Below are 15,005 nucleotides of genomic sequence, written 5' to 3'. Positions count from 1 at the left end.
CGCCAGGGAGGCAAAATAAGCTGATCCCTGGAGCCAGCATTACACTTTAGCCATTAACACCAGACAGAAGGATATCTACATCATCATATGAAAGGAAAGTAAATGGATGGAGACACATATGGATCACATTAGTTTACTGTAAAGCTACGTCTTAGTTGGTGCTTATCTTGGCGAGAGCCGAGTTCAAATCAGCATGAAGTCTTAACATCTACTCTCGTGTAATGGAAATCATGAAGATCTGGATACGTCCAGTGACTGCTGTGAATAGTGCAGCTGGCAACAAGGGAAAGACCTTGTGACAGCCTGGAGAGACAGCTGACAGGAGGAAAGAGACCCCATTGGGGCTGGTAAGGGTTAGCTACCCTTGTCGGCTGTATCCAGCTCTGTGCTTACAGGATGCTGGAGACACCCGCCCAAGGCTTCTAAGAAATTAAAGAGAAAAATACCCCTCGAGTCTGCGAGAGCGGGGGCGGAAGATGACTCAACGTTGGACAACACAGTTAACGACTTAGGAACAGAAACGGATATGAGTATGGAGAGTACTTCACAAAAGACTAGTTCAAGATCTGCAGTTAGCAAAGACATGGAACTCCAGGTTTGTGTCTGCGGCTGGAGCCAGGCGACAACGGTCAGGGGTTTGAAGATTCATCAAGGGAGAATGAAATGCTTGAGGGAGAAGGGACAAGGGCCTCGCATTAATCAGTACTTCTTACAAAGTCAGTCAAGTCAGTTGAATGAAATCCAGCGACAGGAAGCAAACCACAGTTCACAGGATATCAGCACCCCTGTCATAGACGTGAGGAGGACTTGCATGGACACAGTTAGTGATGAACCTAATGATCCTTGTGAACCCGGTCAGACAAACCAGCATAAGAGAGAAAAGAACCTCAACGGGCACAAGCCTGGAGTTAAATGGCCAAGAGCTTGTGAGAAAACTGCATGGGACACAGTAAACACAGATCTCTGCTTTGCATTGGAAAGATTAAGTGGAACAGTTGAAAAGAAGCTGGATAAATTTGGGGACATCATCTACGCATATGGAAGTGAGAGGTTTGGAGTTGGAAAAAGGAAGGAAAAAGTACAAACTATTCCTGGAAAGTCTAGACGGCAGCAGGAGAATTGAACCCTTAGTTAGAGAAAGGAGACAGCTGAGGAAGCAATGGAGAAGAGCAGAACAAAGTCAGAAGGAGGGACTCAATCTCTTACAAAGGGTCATAAAAGATAAGCTTGCAACATTGCGCAGAGCTGAGCGCCTACGGAAACGTTACAAAAAGAAGGAGCGTGCGAGAGCTAACTTTTATAAAGACCCATTCAAATTTGTAAAGAAGTTATTCACCAGTGAGAAGAATGGCACACTAAAAGCATCTAAGGTTGAGCTGGAGAGATATTTGGAGGAAACACATACAGATTCAAAAAGGCAGGAGCCTATGTCAATTCCGTCAGACATCCCACCTATCAATCCACCAGAATACCAAATGGAGGACTGTGCACCTAAGTGGAAAGAAGTAGAGCAAGCTGTGAAAAAAGCAAGGGCTTCATTATCTCCAGGGCCTAATGGAGTTCCATACAGAGTGTACAAGAGTGCTTCAGGAGTTCTACGAAGTCTGTGGAAATTGATGAAAGTGGTATGGGAAAAACAGGTTGTACCAAGAGCATGGCGCCGAGCAGGTGGAGTCTTTACACCTAAAGAAAAAGATTCTACAAGCATCAGTCAGTTTCGTCCTATTTCCCTATTAAATGTAGAAGGCAAGATTTTCTTCAGCATTATTGCTCAGATTGTCAACTTACCTATTAAAGAACTGCTTCATTGACACTTCAATACAAAAAGCGGGCGTTCCAGGTTTCCCAGGATGCTTAGAACACATCAATGTGATCTGGCAACAAATTCAATCAGCTAAAAAGGAAAGGAAGGAGCTCCATGTGACATTCCTGGATTTGGCTAATGCATATGGTTCAGTGCCACATGAACTTCTTTGGGCAGCATTTGATTTTTTCAGTGTACCGATGACAGTAACAAATTTAGTGAAAGCCTACTTTGGAGATTTGCAATTTAGTTTTTCAACTTCAGAATTCAGCACTACATGGCAATGCCTAGAGGCTGGAATAATGGCAGGATGCACCATTTCTCCACTGGCTTTTACCATGGCAATGGAAGTAATCATTTGGGCATCAAAATGGGTAGTAGGAGGAGAGCGCTTGGCTTCTGGAATGCGACTACCACCAATTCGAGCATACATGGATGACATGACAACCATCACTACAACAGTAGCCTGCACTAATCGGTTATTGGGCAAATTAACCAATAACATTGAATGGGCACGAATGCAATTCAAGCCCTCTAAATCAAGGAGCATCTCTATAATTAAAGGTAAAGTAGTAGATAAAACATTCTTCATTAATGGTGAGGCAATACCAACAGTGTCTGAGAAGCCAGTGAAGAGTCTTGGGAGATGGTACGCAGCGCTCTACCAGGCAAACTAAAACTCTGGTGCTTTCAGTTTGGTCTACTGCCGAGGTTGCTGTGGCCACTGACTGTGTAAGAGGTTTCTTTGACAACAGTAGAGAAGCTGGAAGCTTTAATCAGTTCATACATCAGGAAATGATTGGGAGTTCCATGCTGCCTCAGCAGAGTGGGACTTTATGGTAAAGGAATACTGCAGCTACCAGTCTCCGCTCTAACCGAGGAGTTTAAGTGCGCCAAGGTCAGACTGGAAATGACATTAGTAGAGTCACGCAACAAATGCGTAAGGGAGGCAGCACCTGTGTTGAAAACTGGAAGAAAGTGGGCGGCAAAGAAAGCTGTGGAAGATGCAAAGGCTGCCCTTCGAATTAGTGATATCATGGGGCAAGTTCAGCATGGAAGAGGGGGTCTTGGTCTCAGTTCAGCTCCTCCTACATGGCACAAGGCAGCCCCAGCTCAAAGGAGGAAGCTGGTAGTCAATGAGGTGCAAAAGCAGGAGGAGAGGATGAGGTGTATAAAGGCCATTTCCCAGGCCAAGCAGGGAGAATGGATGAGATGGGAGAGTGTGGAACAACGCAAGATTGGCTGGCAAGACCTATGGTCAATGGAACAGAGCAGGATCAGTTTCCTCATCAGGTCAACATATGATGTTCTCCCATCACCACAGAACCTAAACCTCTGGGTAGGAGAGGATCCCTCACGTCCTTTGTGTTCATCACATGCAACATTAAGGCACATTTTGACAGGATGTAAGGTGGCACTTAGCCAAGGACGGAAATCTTGGCTTCTCTACTTTTTCTCCACAACCGTCTGAAACAATTTCATCCATAAAAAAGTTTAAGATTTGTGAGTAGTACATCTATACAGCTAACCCCACTCTTTGAAACACAAACTGTGCAACGCTTTCTTTAAAAAGCTCAAAGCAGGGATTTGCTTCCAGTAATAAGTGTTATCTACACCAATAGTGTAATTTTTAGAATGAGGCATTTGTTTTAAAGATTTGCGTGTAGGATACCAGTACCTAAATGATTATATAAATAAATACCCAATAAATACTGCTTTCATATGTTTTCATATGTGCTCTGAAACTTGCCACATCAGGGGATTGAATATAAGCATAAATCTCTATGACGCACATCCTCTTCACATCTGCTGCATTTCAGATTTTAAATCAGAGAGAGAGCGAGAGAGAGAGAGAGAGAGAGAGAGAGAGAGAGAGAGAGAGAGAGAGAGAGAGAGAGAGAGAGAGAGAATGGCCAGATTGCATTCAGTGTTGCCAGATTTGGTAGTCAGTTTATTGCCCAATCACAGCTAAAATAACGCCCAAAACTCACAAAAGTAGCCCAATCACCAAGTACGTAGTAGAATGACGGGGGGTGGGGGATTTCTGTTATAATAAATTATAACAGAAATTATATAATAAACTAATAGCAATGAACAAATAAAGATAAATAAAATGTTTACAGAAACAGAAACATGAACTATATACATTTCACTTTGTCTCCAATTTTCCAGCGGTATCAGCTAGTTGCTGTACATGCTGGAATCACAATTGACCAGCAGTTCCCAGGGAGGCTACATTCCCTCAAAGACTTTCATTTAGTTAGCCACTGTGGCTAAAGTAACTTAACATTTTTTAGCCACACTGGAAAAACTTAAGCCACTTAATACTGTAAACAAGTTAAACATACTGTTTCACAAGGCAAAAAGACGTGTATTTTATTTGAAAACACGTAAATATTTAAATGCCAGACCCTACCCTTTACACATAAACAGTATATTTAAAGTGCACTATAACTGATTCCCATTTAATAAATGCCAAACTTAGTCCCACATGAAAACACGTCATTACAGATTTCCTAAATTCTGAATAGGTTTGCAGAGATATTCATGTACTGCATAATCCTTTACATTATTTTGACTGACGCGGTTTTCTTTCCACTGCAGGACAGTTAGTGTATGTTAATATTAATGCCTACCTGACCAGCCGCAACTCTAGGTAGACAAGATTGTACTAATGTGATTAATAATATCAGTAGGATTGTACAGCCACTACTGTGTTTAATTTTTTTTTTTTTTTTTTTACCGTGTTCTTTCACCTGGGACTACTGACAGTAATATTGCAACGATTCTGACATTAAAACTCATTATATCACAGTGAGACGAATACTTCTTTTTTAAAATAATAAATGTGTTTGTTTTTTTACTAAATTGTTCCTGTTTCGAATCCACTCTGTTACTATTTCCAAAATATATTTCAACACATTTTTAAGAGATAGCAAACAACGGAAAAAAAACTTATCTGTGATTTTTTGAAGCTGTGTTTTTGAAGGTTGGTATTCCTTGGGCTACATCTTTCGGAACATGATTCTCATAATTTGTCTGTACAATTATTATTATTATTATTATTATTATTATTATTATTATTATTATTATTATTATTATTATTATTATTATTTTAACTTGTCAAGAAATTTTCTGTTTGGATGCCATGTTTTTGTAAAAATATATTTTTTACAAGCAGCGCCATCTGCTGACTGTTTCTAATTAGAACCTTTGTGTCCTCCCACCAAAAACAACATCTGTGGCATACATTTTATGTGAACAAGCTAAAGGGCTTTCATTGGGCGAAATGAAATCTATGGAGCTCCATTTGTGCCAAAGCTATCCGGCCATTAGTTTGTCAATTTGTTTGTCAATTCGTTTGTCAATTCGTGAATTTGTCAATTTGTTTGTCAATGTGTTTGTCAATTTGTGAATTGGTCAATTTGTCCGGCAATTCGTCCATAAATGTGTCAATTCATACAGTAATTCATAAACGTATTTGTTAATTCATCTAATAATTAATTAATTAACTTGTCAATTCATTAATACGAAAGGCTGTACGGACCTGCAAATTTCCAATCAACCAGACAAACTTCCAACTGTCAATCTCGCACTGTGCCGAAAACACTGCAACCTTACTAGCCAATGGGAGCACACACTAATATTTTAATCAACGAAAATCCAGCCTCACTCAAAACTGCTTCAGCCAATAATATTTAGAAGGGCGTTTCAAAAGATATTCTATTTACAAGATACTCGACTCCGCTGATTTTCAATGGAGACTTCAGTCTCACTGCGCGCAAAGCATTGTGGTATATAGAGGTATATGTCCATTTAATGTTCAGATGATGTACTGTGTATACATTGCTTTGGCAATACTGTGAATAATGGTCATGCCAATAAAGCACCTTTTGAATTTGAATTTGAATATAGAGAGTTAGGCAAAACAATTCTATGGAGAGTCAATGCAGGCGTATGAAATGTTGCTGGTTTTCGGCATGTTAAAAAAAATGCCGGTAGTTTGTTTACTATACTATATTGCTGTGTCTTGATAATATTTAATGTTGTTATGTATTTCTAAAGTAACCGGTGTTACCGGACTGTTAAATGATTTAATCAATACGCATCTTTAGAGCGATGTTTCTGCACATGCGCCAACAAACTGGACTGCAGGTCCGTACAGCCTTTTGTATTAACGAATTAACAAATTAATTAATGAATTATTAGATGAATTAACAAATATGTTTATGAATTACTGTATGAATTGACAAATTTATGGATGAATTGCCCGACAAATTGACAAACAAATTGACAAATTCACGAATTGACAAACTAATTGACAAACTAACGGCCGGATAGTTTTGGCACAAATGGCGCTCCATAGAAATCTAAACAGTCTTTAATGATCATCTACCAGCACACAATGACAGTGATTGTGCTGGCAGTCTAAAACAAGTACATTTTTCACAGCCTTCACCACTGTGGCGAACTTGGTGAACAATAGCTGAGCCACAAGGGAAAACGTTTCATTGTAGCGACATGATGGTCTTCTGCTACTGTCAATCATTAGTCCATGGTTTTGTTAAGGTGGGTTAAAGTGGTTATGAAAAGTAAGTGTTTTATTGACATACTTTTACCTTGAGCTCATTGAATCTTATGTATATTTTTAAAATATTTTTTATGGACCTCTGACAGAAAATACGAATTACCCACCCAAAGACCTAAAACTAGCCCAAAATATCATCACCCATACAATGCAATTTTTACCCTCACAAATAATTAAAAAAACAGCTCAATTGGGGAGGAACCAGCCCAATCTGGCAACACTGATTGCATTGTGTTCACTGATACAAAAAAAGACCTACCAAATAGAGAAATGTTGCAGGTTAGAAAAAACATTCTTTAAAAAACTTGTAGCTATAGACCATGAGATATGACCATCTTATATGTTTGAAGGACTTCTCTATAGTTCAGTTACTACGGTCTATGACATAAGTGGGGTTCTAGAGGGTGGGGGCACCGATTTGACATACACATCTCAGGGTTAGAAACTCCCGCTCGCCCGCTCAGCCGAGGCAAATAAAATCTGATGAGGACTAGTTGATGTCTGTGTCTCAGTAGTCCTCTGGGTGAGTACTTAAAGAAAGCTCTAGTTGAGAAAGCAATAGATGCATGATTCCTTTCCTGCAAACCCATTGCATGGGACTGAAGGAGTTCTTCCCATACAACACTTAATCTAGCCAGTGTTTGTCTGCGTCTTCTCCATCCATCCATTTTTGTCGCAACTACTTTGTAAGTAGGCCTATGATTTTGTATACCCTTATAACTAATTAGCAAATACACACAAATTATGTATTTATTATATTAACAGCGTTTGTGTAAGTTTCCACATTTTCTGCATAATTAATTTTAATATTTCAACAAAGTACCTGTGTTTGAAACCAACACATCATGAGTTGTTTTTAATATATTTGTTCCACATTAACGCATATTTGTAATTATTGAACACATACTATTTTTGTTTAGCACATTAACAGTTACGCAGTTGGCTAAGACTAATATATATGGGTGTGTGAAAGGACATCAGTAGCCTAAGAAGCATAAGAAAAGCAGTAATGGGAATTGGTGAGTGCTGTCGGTTTTTGTACACATGATACTTCTACCATTTCTAGAACAACTAATTCTAAACAATAGTAATAACTTATTATTTTCTTCTTTTTGGCAGCATAAACCGTTTTAACTACAATCCTTTTGCATTCTAGACAGATGGGGGTAACCTTGTCTTCATCTTTGCCTAGCGCGTAAAGCCTCATGTAAACCCCTATGCATTATTTGAACGATATCCTTTATCGCAGCATCACTTTTCAGCGTGTTTGGTGATATTTAAATAAACCCTCCCATCATTTTATTATTAATGAGGTCGTTTGTATTTGGACGACTAAATTCTCTCTCTAAAATAAACTCTCATGTAAACGTGGAAGCAGCACTGTCATGATCAAAAAAGCACGAGAGATCTGTTGTCACGCTTTTCAGTTTTTGCTTGTAAACTGCCCCAGTCACTCGGAACTGAAACCTCCCTTCATTTCCCCTGCAATGCCAACCCCACTTAATGACGTTTTACATTTGTGTTCTCCCTCTGCGCGGGATGCAAAGCTTATCATTTGAATTTACTGAAAAACGTTGCATCTTTTGAAGTTAGTGTAAAGTCATTTTACAAAAGTGTGGAGATTTATACTTGGTTACGACCCTAACTGAAGATGTTATTATCAAAGGGGACCGGTTGTACTAACGATGTCAAACAATAGGCCACGTTTTACTAAACATTTTAAAACTAATAAACAAACAACTACCATAATGAACATTATCATAGTTTGTTGCTTAAAACATAATAACACAATATATGCATAACAAAGCTGAGTTCTTATCTATTAACAGTAACACGTTTAAAGCTTGGGACTCGCTGTCTGTATGGTGTTTACATTATAGTCAGCATATTTTAAGTGATTGGAAGCTGAAATTACTTTTTTTAAAACATACCTTTCTTATACCAGTACAATACTGGTGAGCGATAATCAGTTCATTTGAAAATCAGGCTTTTTTTAATCACTGCTAATAGGAGCACAGGCGGTGATTCTGTGAGCGCTCCGGGGTCCGGGGCTCAAGCACCAATGGGGGAAAAGGTCCCGCACAGTGCAAATCAGCTGTTCTGTTAATATATAGTGTGGATGCTTCACAAGCAGAACTGTTATTGCAGCGTTTAAAAATATATAATCCATTTATACAAAGTCTCCCAGCTTTTTTGAAAAAATCTGCGTTTCCCTTGTTTTTCTTTTGTATTTGTTATGCTCTCATTAACATCTATAGTAGATTCAGCGTCCGTCAGTTCTGGCAGATTCTACTGTACTTGCTGAAGCGGTTTTGTCCCACTGTTAATTTAAAAAAAAAAAAAAAAGAAAAAAAGCCACCTGAATGTGTATGTGAGTACATTAATTATTGTAGATAGCAATTCATAGCCAGCCAGCATTTTTGTACACATGTACTGTACAATCAAATAAACATTTTACTTGTGTCATCGGTGTCAGTTTCAGGCACAGCTTCATGGTCGGCAAGGTGACACAGTTGAGAGAATTTTTTCCTCTGTCATCCCGTCTGGTGCTGTTAGTGTCAGTTCCCTTTCAAGCCGAAGACGACCACCAACATTAAGTATGGGATATTCCCTGCCCTAGAGGTAGGTAATACTGAGCTCTCTATATCAGAGCTGCCGAAGGCCCCTTCCTGTGATGACGCACTCAGTCCCGCCTACCGAGGGTACAAAACCGTCACTCACCGGAAGATCTCCCTCTTTTTCCTTCTCAAGACAGTAAGGTAAGACCTCTGTGTCTAAAACTGAGCGTGTTGATAGGAAGAGCCCTCGAGTCGATTCGGGTCGGTTGTAGTTCCTAGCATTCGTGCTGAAAGCTGGCTTGCCACTTTCCTGGAATCAACGACCCTTGGTGGGCCGCTCTCTTTTTACTGTCTGTCGTATGTGAGCGGCTGTCTGTGCAGCCACCCGCGAGTGAGTTGTCTTTTCCTAAAGAGAGTTACACAAGTATCCTCCTCGGGGCCAGGCCTGGCCGTATCCCTGCTGTCGAGTGACCCAGCCGCGCTCCCTTCCTCGGGGCTAGGTACTGCCGTATCCCCGTCCGAGCGGAGCCGCCGGCCAAACCTGACCGCTGCGGTGAGTCGGTTCATGTGCGGTCGGTGTACTCTCTCTCTCTTTCCTTCCTTCTTATAAACTGTAATTTTTGCTTGACAAAAACTTCACCCACCGTGGCTTCGGCCTCTGTCCCCCCCGGTACACGCTTCGCGCTGACCAGGTGTGTGTGTTGACCACGCGGTCTGGGTACACACTTTGCGTAGCGTCCTCTCCGGTGCTGCGGTACTGCGGCGCACGCATAGCCTGATTCTCTTGACATAGGCTGCATATTATCCGACGCCAGCGTAGGAGCATAACGCACATGGTACTTGGTTCCCAGTACGCAGAACGATATTCACAGCGCACATAACGCGCAGGTGCTCGTTGCTCCTTCCAAAAAGTTACACACAGAGCGCAGGGTACGCAGTTTACGCTCCCGCTGCGCGAGGCGTCAAGAACGTTCGAGGCAAGCAGTGCTGTGCACATTGCGCTCTTTCTAAAGAGCAGTTACGCACAGTGTGCACGGTACGCAGTTCACGCAGTGTACGGTACCCATTGCGCAAGGCGTTTGGAACGCTCGAGGCAAGCAGTGCGGTGCACGTTGCGCTCGTTGCGTAAGTACTGCTCTACTAGCGCATAGCTCGTGGTGACGCACGGTAATACCAGTGCGCACTGAGCTCAGCTCAAGCGCTGCACGCGGTGTACATATTACACGGTGCAGGCGTAGTTGGTTGTACACTAGTGCCCATATGCTGCGTAGTACACGGTGCACTTGTGCCCACGGTACCCGGCGCAGGGTAAGCGGTGTTGTGTGTGTGTGTTATGTGTTTTTGCTTTACTGCCTTGCAGTTTAGAAAAATAAATAAATAAATAAATAAATAAAATGTAGTATGATATCAAATGGCAGCTCTGCTGCGCCCCGCTGTTGAGTTACATATGCAAGCTTGCTTCAGCCCGCATACTCGGTGGGCTGGAAAAACAAAACAAAATCAGTTAACCGCGTTGCCGTGGTGACTGATATTTTTACCCACACAGCTTCTGTGTTGTGTGTGCGCATTTGTTTCTTACTTCCTGGCAGTTAGAAATAAATAATAAGCTGATTCTTCCACGGGAACCCAGCTCTGCTGTGTCCCACGGTTGAGCTGAATCCTCCAGCTTGTTTCAGCCCGCCTACTCGGCGCGCTTGGTCACCCGCCTGGCATGATGAATGTGTTTCTCCCATAGCTGAATGGCTGGGTATAAGCCTGTATGTTCCTGTTACTCCCTTTGCAGTTAAAAAGAAATAACAGGTTGCAGCTCCTTGAGCCTGTGCTCCACCCTGGCATATGCTATGCGCTACCCCAGGTTGTGTTGACTTCACGCGGTTAAGGCTGGGCACCCCCAGTCGGCGCCCTCGGTGTTTAGATGCTCCATGCCTCAGTGCTTAGCACCACAGCATGTGAATAACACCTGCACTCGGTGCCCCGATGCTTCGGTGCACCAGTACTGTATTCTACCTCACTCAGTGTCCTTGGTGCCTGAGTGCTTCAGTACACGGCTGAGCTGTACGCGGCGCTGGGCCTGGCCAGGTAGCAGGCTCAAGCCCCTTCTGTGGCCCTAGCTCAGCCAATAACGCCGGCCCCGGAGCTGACCCCGCCTGCACTGGTGGTTGCCCCGGATGTTACTCACTGGCATCTACCGTACTTGCCAGGCTGTCCAGCCGGGCGAATGGTTTATCACACTGGACTGAAAGAACGCGGATTCCACATTGCTGTTCGTCTAGTGCACAGGAAGTATCTCCACTTCGCCTTACAGGGGAGCGTCCTGAGTTTTCTGTGCTGTGGTTCAACCTCTCCTTAGCCCCCGCACGTTTCAAAGTGCATGGATGCCATCCTAGCTCCCTTGCGGCTGCAAGTGATCAGGGTGATGAATTATCTGAACGACTGGTTGATCTGCCCAGTTGCAGTGACCCACACAGTGCAAGCCTACCTGTCGGACGACAGAGTGGCTGCCATTTGCAACTGTCTGGCCCTGTTCAACAAGGGTCACAGTATAATTGGTGTTGTGTTAAAAACTATTGGATCTGATGGCCTCGGCTTCATCACCCACCCAACTAGGGTTACTCCACAAGCGCCCGATCCAAGTGTGGCTCATTGCTTAGGCTACACCCCAAGCGCGACAGACACCGTCAGCTGACAGTGTCTCGACTAGGCTGGGAAGCCCTACGCTGGTGGAAGCAAGCCTCTCTTCTGAGCGAAGGCGCAAGCATAGGAGTGATACACAGCTGTCAATTGGTGATGACAGACGCACCCAACTCTGGTTGGGGGGCTGGTCTGGGCAGGTGGAGGAGTTCGCGGACCCTGGTCGGATCTCTGGACATAATGCGTGGGAACTGAGAGCAGCCCAAGAGTGGTCTAAAGCGTTTTTTGTACGCTTTCCCGCCTATACTGCTGCTCCCGGCTTTTCTAGGAAAAGTCGGGTTAGAGAAAGCGTCAGTTCTCCAGGTGGCCAGGAGAATGTGGTTTTTGACCCTGTGCCAGCTGTTGCATAGCCAGCCCTGGGAGATTCCACTTCGTTGGATCTCCTCAGTCAGACGGAAGGCTCTCTTTGGCACCCGGAGCCACGCAGGTTCCAGCTATGGGTCTGACCCCTGTAAGGGACTGCTGGCTAGCCCTAGGGCTATCGGACGCAGTTGTGGGTACCATGCAGTGCGCTAGGGCTGACTCCACTAGGTTTTTTGTATACCTATAAATGGAAGTATTTTCAAGCTTGGTGTCTGGCTAGAAACCATGACCCCATCACTTGCCCTAGGCCAGTCATATTGCAGTTCCTGCAGGAGCTGCTTGGTGCTGAAAGGTCACCTTCCACCTTGCAGGTGTATTCAGCAGCTATCTCTGCTTGCCATGCCCCTGTAGATTCTATGTCTCCAGGTGCGTATTTTTGGCTACCCATTTCCTTAAAGGCGCACGGTGATTACGCCCTCCTAGGAGGACTGTTCTCCCCGAATGGAGCCTTAATATTGTACTAGAGGCTCTCACGAAGGCCCGTTTGAGCCCTTAAACTCCACTGAGCTGAAGTATCTGTCTATGAAGACAGCCTTCCTCTTAGTTATCACCTCCGTAAAGCAGATCAGTGAGCTGCAGGTGCTGTCTGTGCACAGCTCCTGCATGCGCGTGTGGGAGGATGGAAGCAGAGTGTCGCTGCGCACCAACCCCGCTTTCCTCCCCAAGGTGATTACAGCTTTCCACATTAACCAGTCTGTGGAACTGGAGTCTTTTCATCCACCTCCATTGCTTCAACGGAGGATGAGAGATTTAATTTTCTCTGCCCAGTGTGGGCATTGAGATGTTACATGCTTAGGACAAGAGTGCTGCGTCAATCTGACCAGCTATTTGTCTGTCACGGAACACGGACCCTAGGACAGCCCCTCTCTAAGCAGCGTCTGTCACACTGGATTGTGGACACAGTCTCGACTGTGTTTAATGGTGCTGGGTTACCCCCACCTGGTAGAGTAGCTGCACATTCGACTAGAGGGTTGGCTACATCTTGGGACCCTTTTTAAGGGCGCTTCGATGTCTGACATTTGTACTGCGGCTAGCTGGGCTACGCCGCATACTTTCACCAGATTCTACCGCATTAATGTGGTAGATCCTGCTGTGCCGTCTGTGGGCACAAGGGTCCTTGAGGGTGTAAGTTCACACCGCTAACCTCTGGGTTAGACAGCGCTTGTGCGTCCCTCATATGCTGCCGTTCCCTCTCCCTCGCTACGGCGCTGGTATACATTATCCCATACTTAATGTTGGTGGTCGTCTTCGACTTGAAAGGGAACGTTAGGTTACTTACCGTAACCCATGAGGCTTTACGCGCTAGGCAGAGATGAAGAGAAGGTTACCCCCCATCTGTCTAGAATGCAAAGGGCTTGCAGTTAAAACGGTTCATGCTGCCAATTAGAAGAAAATAATAATAGTTATTACTATTATTGTTTAGAATCAGGTGCTCTAGAAATGGTAGAAATAGCATGTGTACAAAAACCGACAGCACTCACCAATTTCCATTACTGCTTTTCTTGTGCTTCTTAGGCTACTGATGTCCTTTCACACACCCATATATATTAGTCTTAGCCAACTGCGTAACTGCTAATGTGCTAAACAAAAATAGTATGCGTTCAATAATCACAAATATGCGTTAATGTGGAACAAATATATTAAAAACAACTAATGATGTGTTGGTTTCAAACACTGGTACTTTGTTGAAATATTAAAATTAATTATGCAGAAAATGTGGAAACTTACACAAACGCTGTTAATATAATTGTGGAAGGGTGGTGGGTAATTCACTGACACAGGACACAGATATGAGGCTGAAAACACCGCACAGGTGCCCAGTTTTATTAGAAACGTATTTTGGGTTCAGCCCGCAGAGGGCGCTGTTGTCTGTGGCCTGCCGTACCAACTATGGTAGCGACAGAGCCACAACTATACCAGAGCGGTACAGGGTACAGAGGTTTAAACAAAAGTACAAATCAAAAGGCGAAAGGAACAGGGAAAACAAAACACAGTAAACAAAACTACAAAATAAAAAAGTGCTGCGCTCGGCAGCTTCACCCCAACCGTCGCTACCCGCACGGCCCGGGTCTCCGTCCTACCCTAGCGGCTCCCTCAGCCTGCTATACACTCTATCGGGGCTGCCCAAGAGTTTTCCCCCGCTACCGCTAATTCTTTTATTTCTTTCTTTATTATTTATTTGTCTTGCTGGGATTTTTCGTCCCGGCGGATTTTCCTCCAGCGCTTCCGCACGCCGTTTACGTCTCCGTGGGCAGACCTGAGGGAACAGCAGAATGAAACTTATAGGGTCAGCAATTTCCCCAAGACCCGCCTCCCAGCCACTCAGAGAGAAGGAAAGTCCGCACACCCACTCTCCCCCCTCTCCGTGTCACTGCCATGACTGACAGGCGGATATTGACGAGCTGCTGCCCTCTCCCTGCAGCACTATGAACACGTCAGAAGAGTCAGCACAGGTCTCCCCCTGTTACAATAATAAATACATAATTTGTGTGTATTTGCTAATTTGTTATAAGGGTATATAAAATCAAAAATGGATGGATGGAGAAGACGCAGACAAACACTGGCTAGATTAAGTCTTGTATGGGAAGAACTCCTTCAGTCGGGTTTGCAGGAAAGGAATCGTGCATCAATTGGTTATTGCTCTGTACAAACTTCTCGGATCGCTGATTCGGCAGGACTGGGCACAGCAGAACGGGTGCCCACCTCAGCAGGAGCTGTGGTAGGCACCTGCAGTTCTCTTGTTATTGTGCGTAGAAATTCGGCGTGCAACGCAACCACCTCTTGGTGCTGTTGATCAGCGTGGTCCAGCCTTTCCAAAAGGTGGCTGTATTGCTGATCCTGCCTGGCAGCGGTGCGTGCAATCAGACGGTACATCCTACTGTACTCCAGGCGCATCAGACGATGCTCCTGGATCAGCAGCTACAGCAGCTACAGCGTTCAAACCAACTTTAATTTAAAGAAGAACAGTTGTGAATGGCTTGACAGTTTTTGTTTTACATGT

General features: G+C 43.9%; 1 protein-coding gene across 2 annotated transcripts in view; it reads right to left on the bottom strand.

Moving 5' to 3' along the window:
- Positions 1 to 15,005, bottom strand: part of LOC117402429 (cAMP-specific 3',5'-cyclic phosphodiesterase 7B-like) — a 92,278-nt gene that overhangs the window by 33,169 nt on the left and 44,104 nt on the right. The window lies entirely within an intron of this gene.

The sequence above is a fragment of the Acipenser ruthenus genome, chromosome 5 (genome assembly GCF_902713425.1).
Source record: "Acipenser ruthenus chromosome 5, fAciRut3.2 maternal haplotype, whole genome shotgun sequence".
In the NCBI taxonomy this organism is placed as follows: domain Eukaryota; kingdom Metazoa; phylum Chordata; class Actinopteri; order Acipenseriformes; family Acipenseridae; genus Acipenser; species Acipenser ruthenus.
This window is presented reverse-complemented; position numbering and strand designations above follow the sequence as displayed.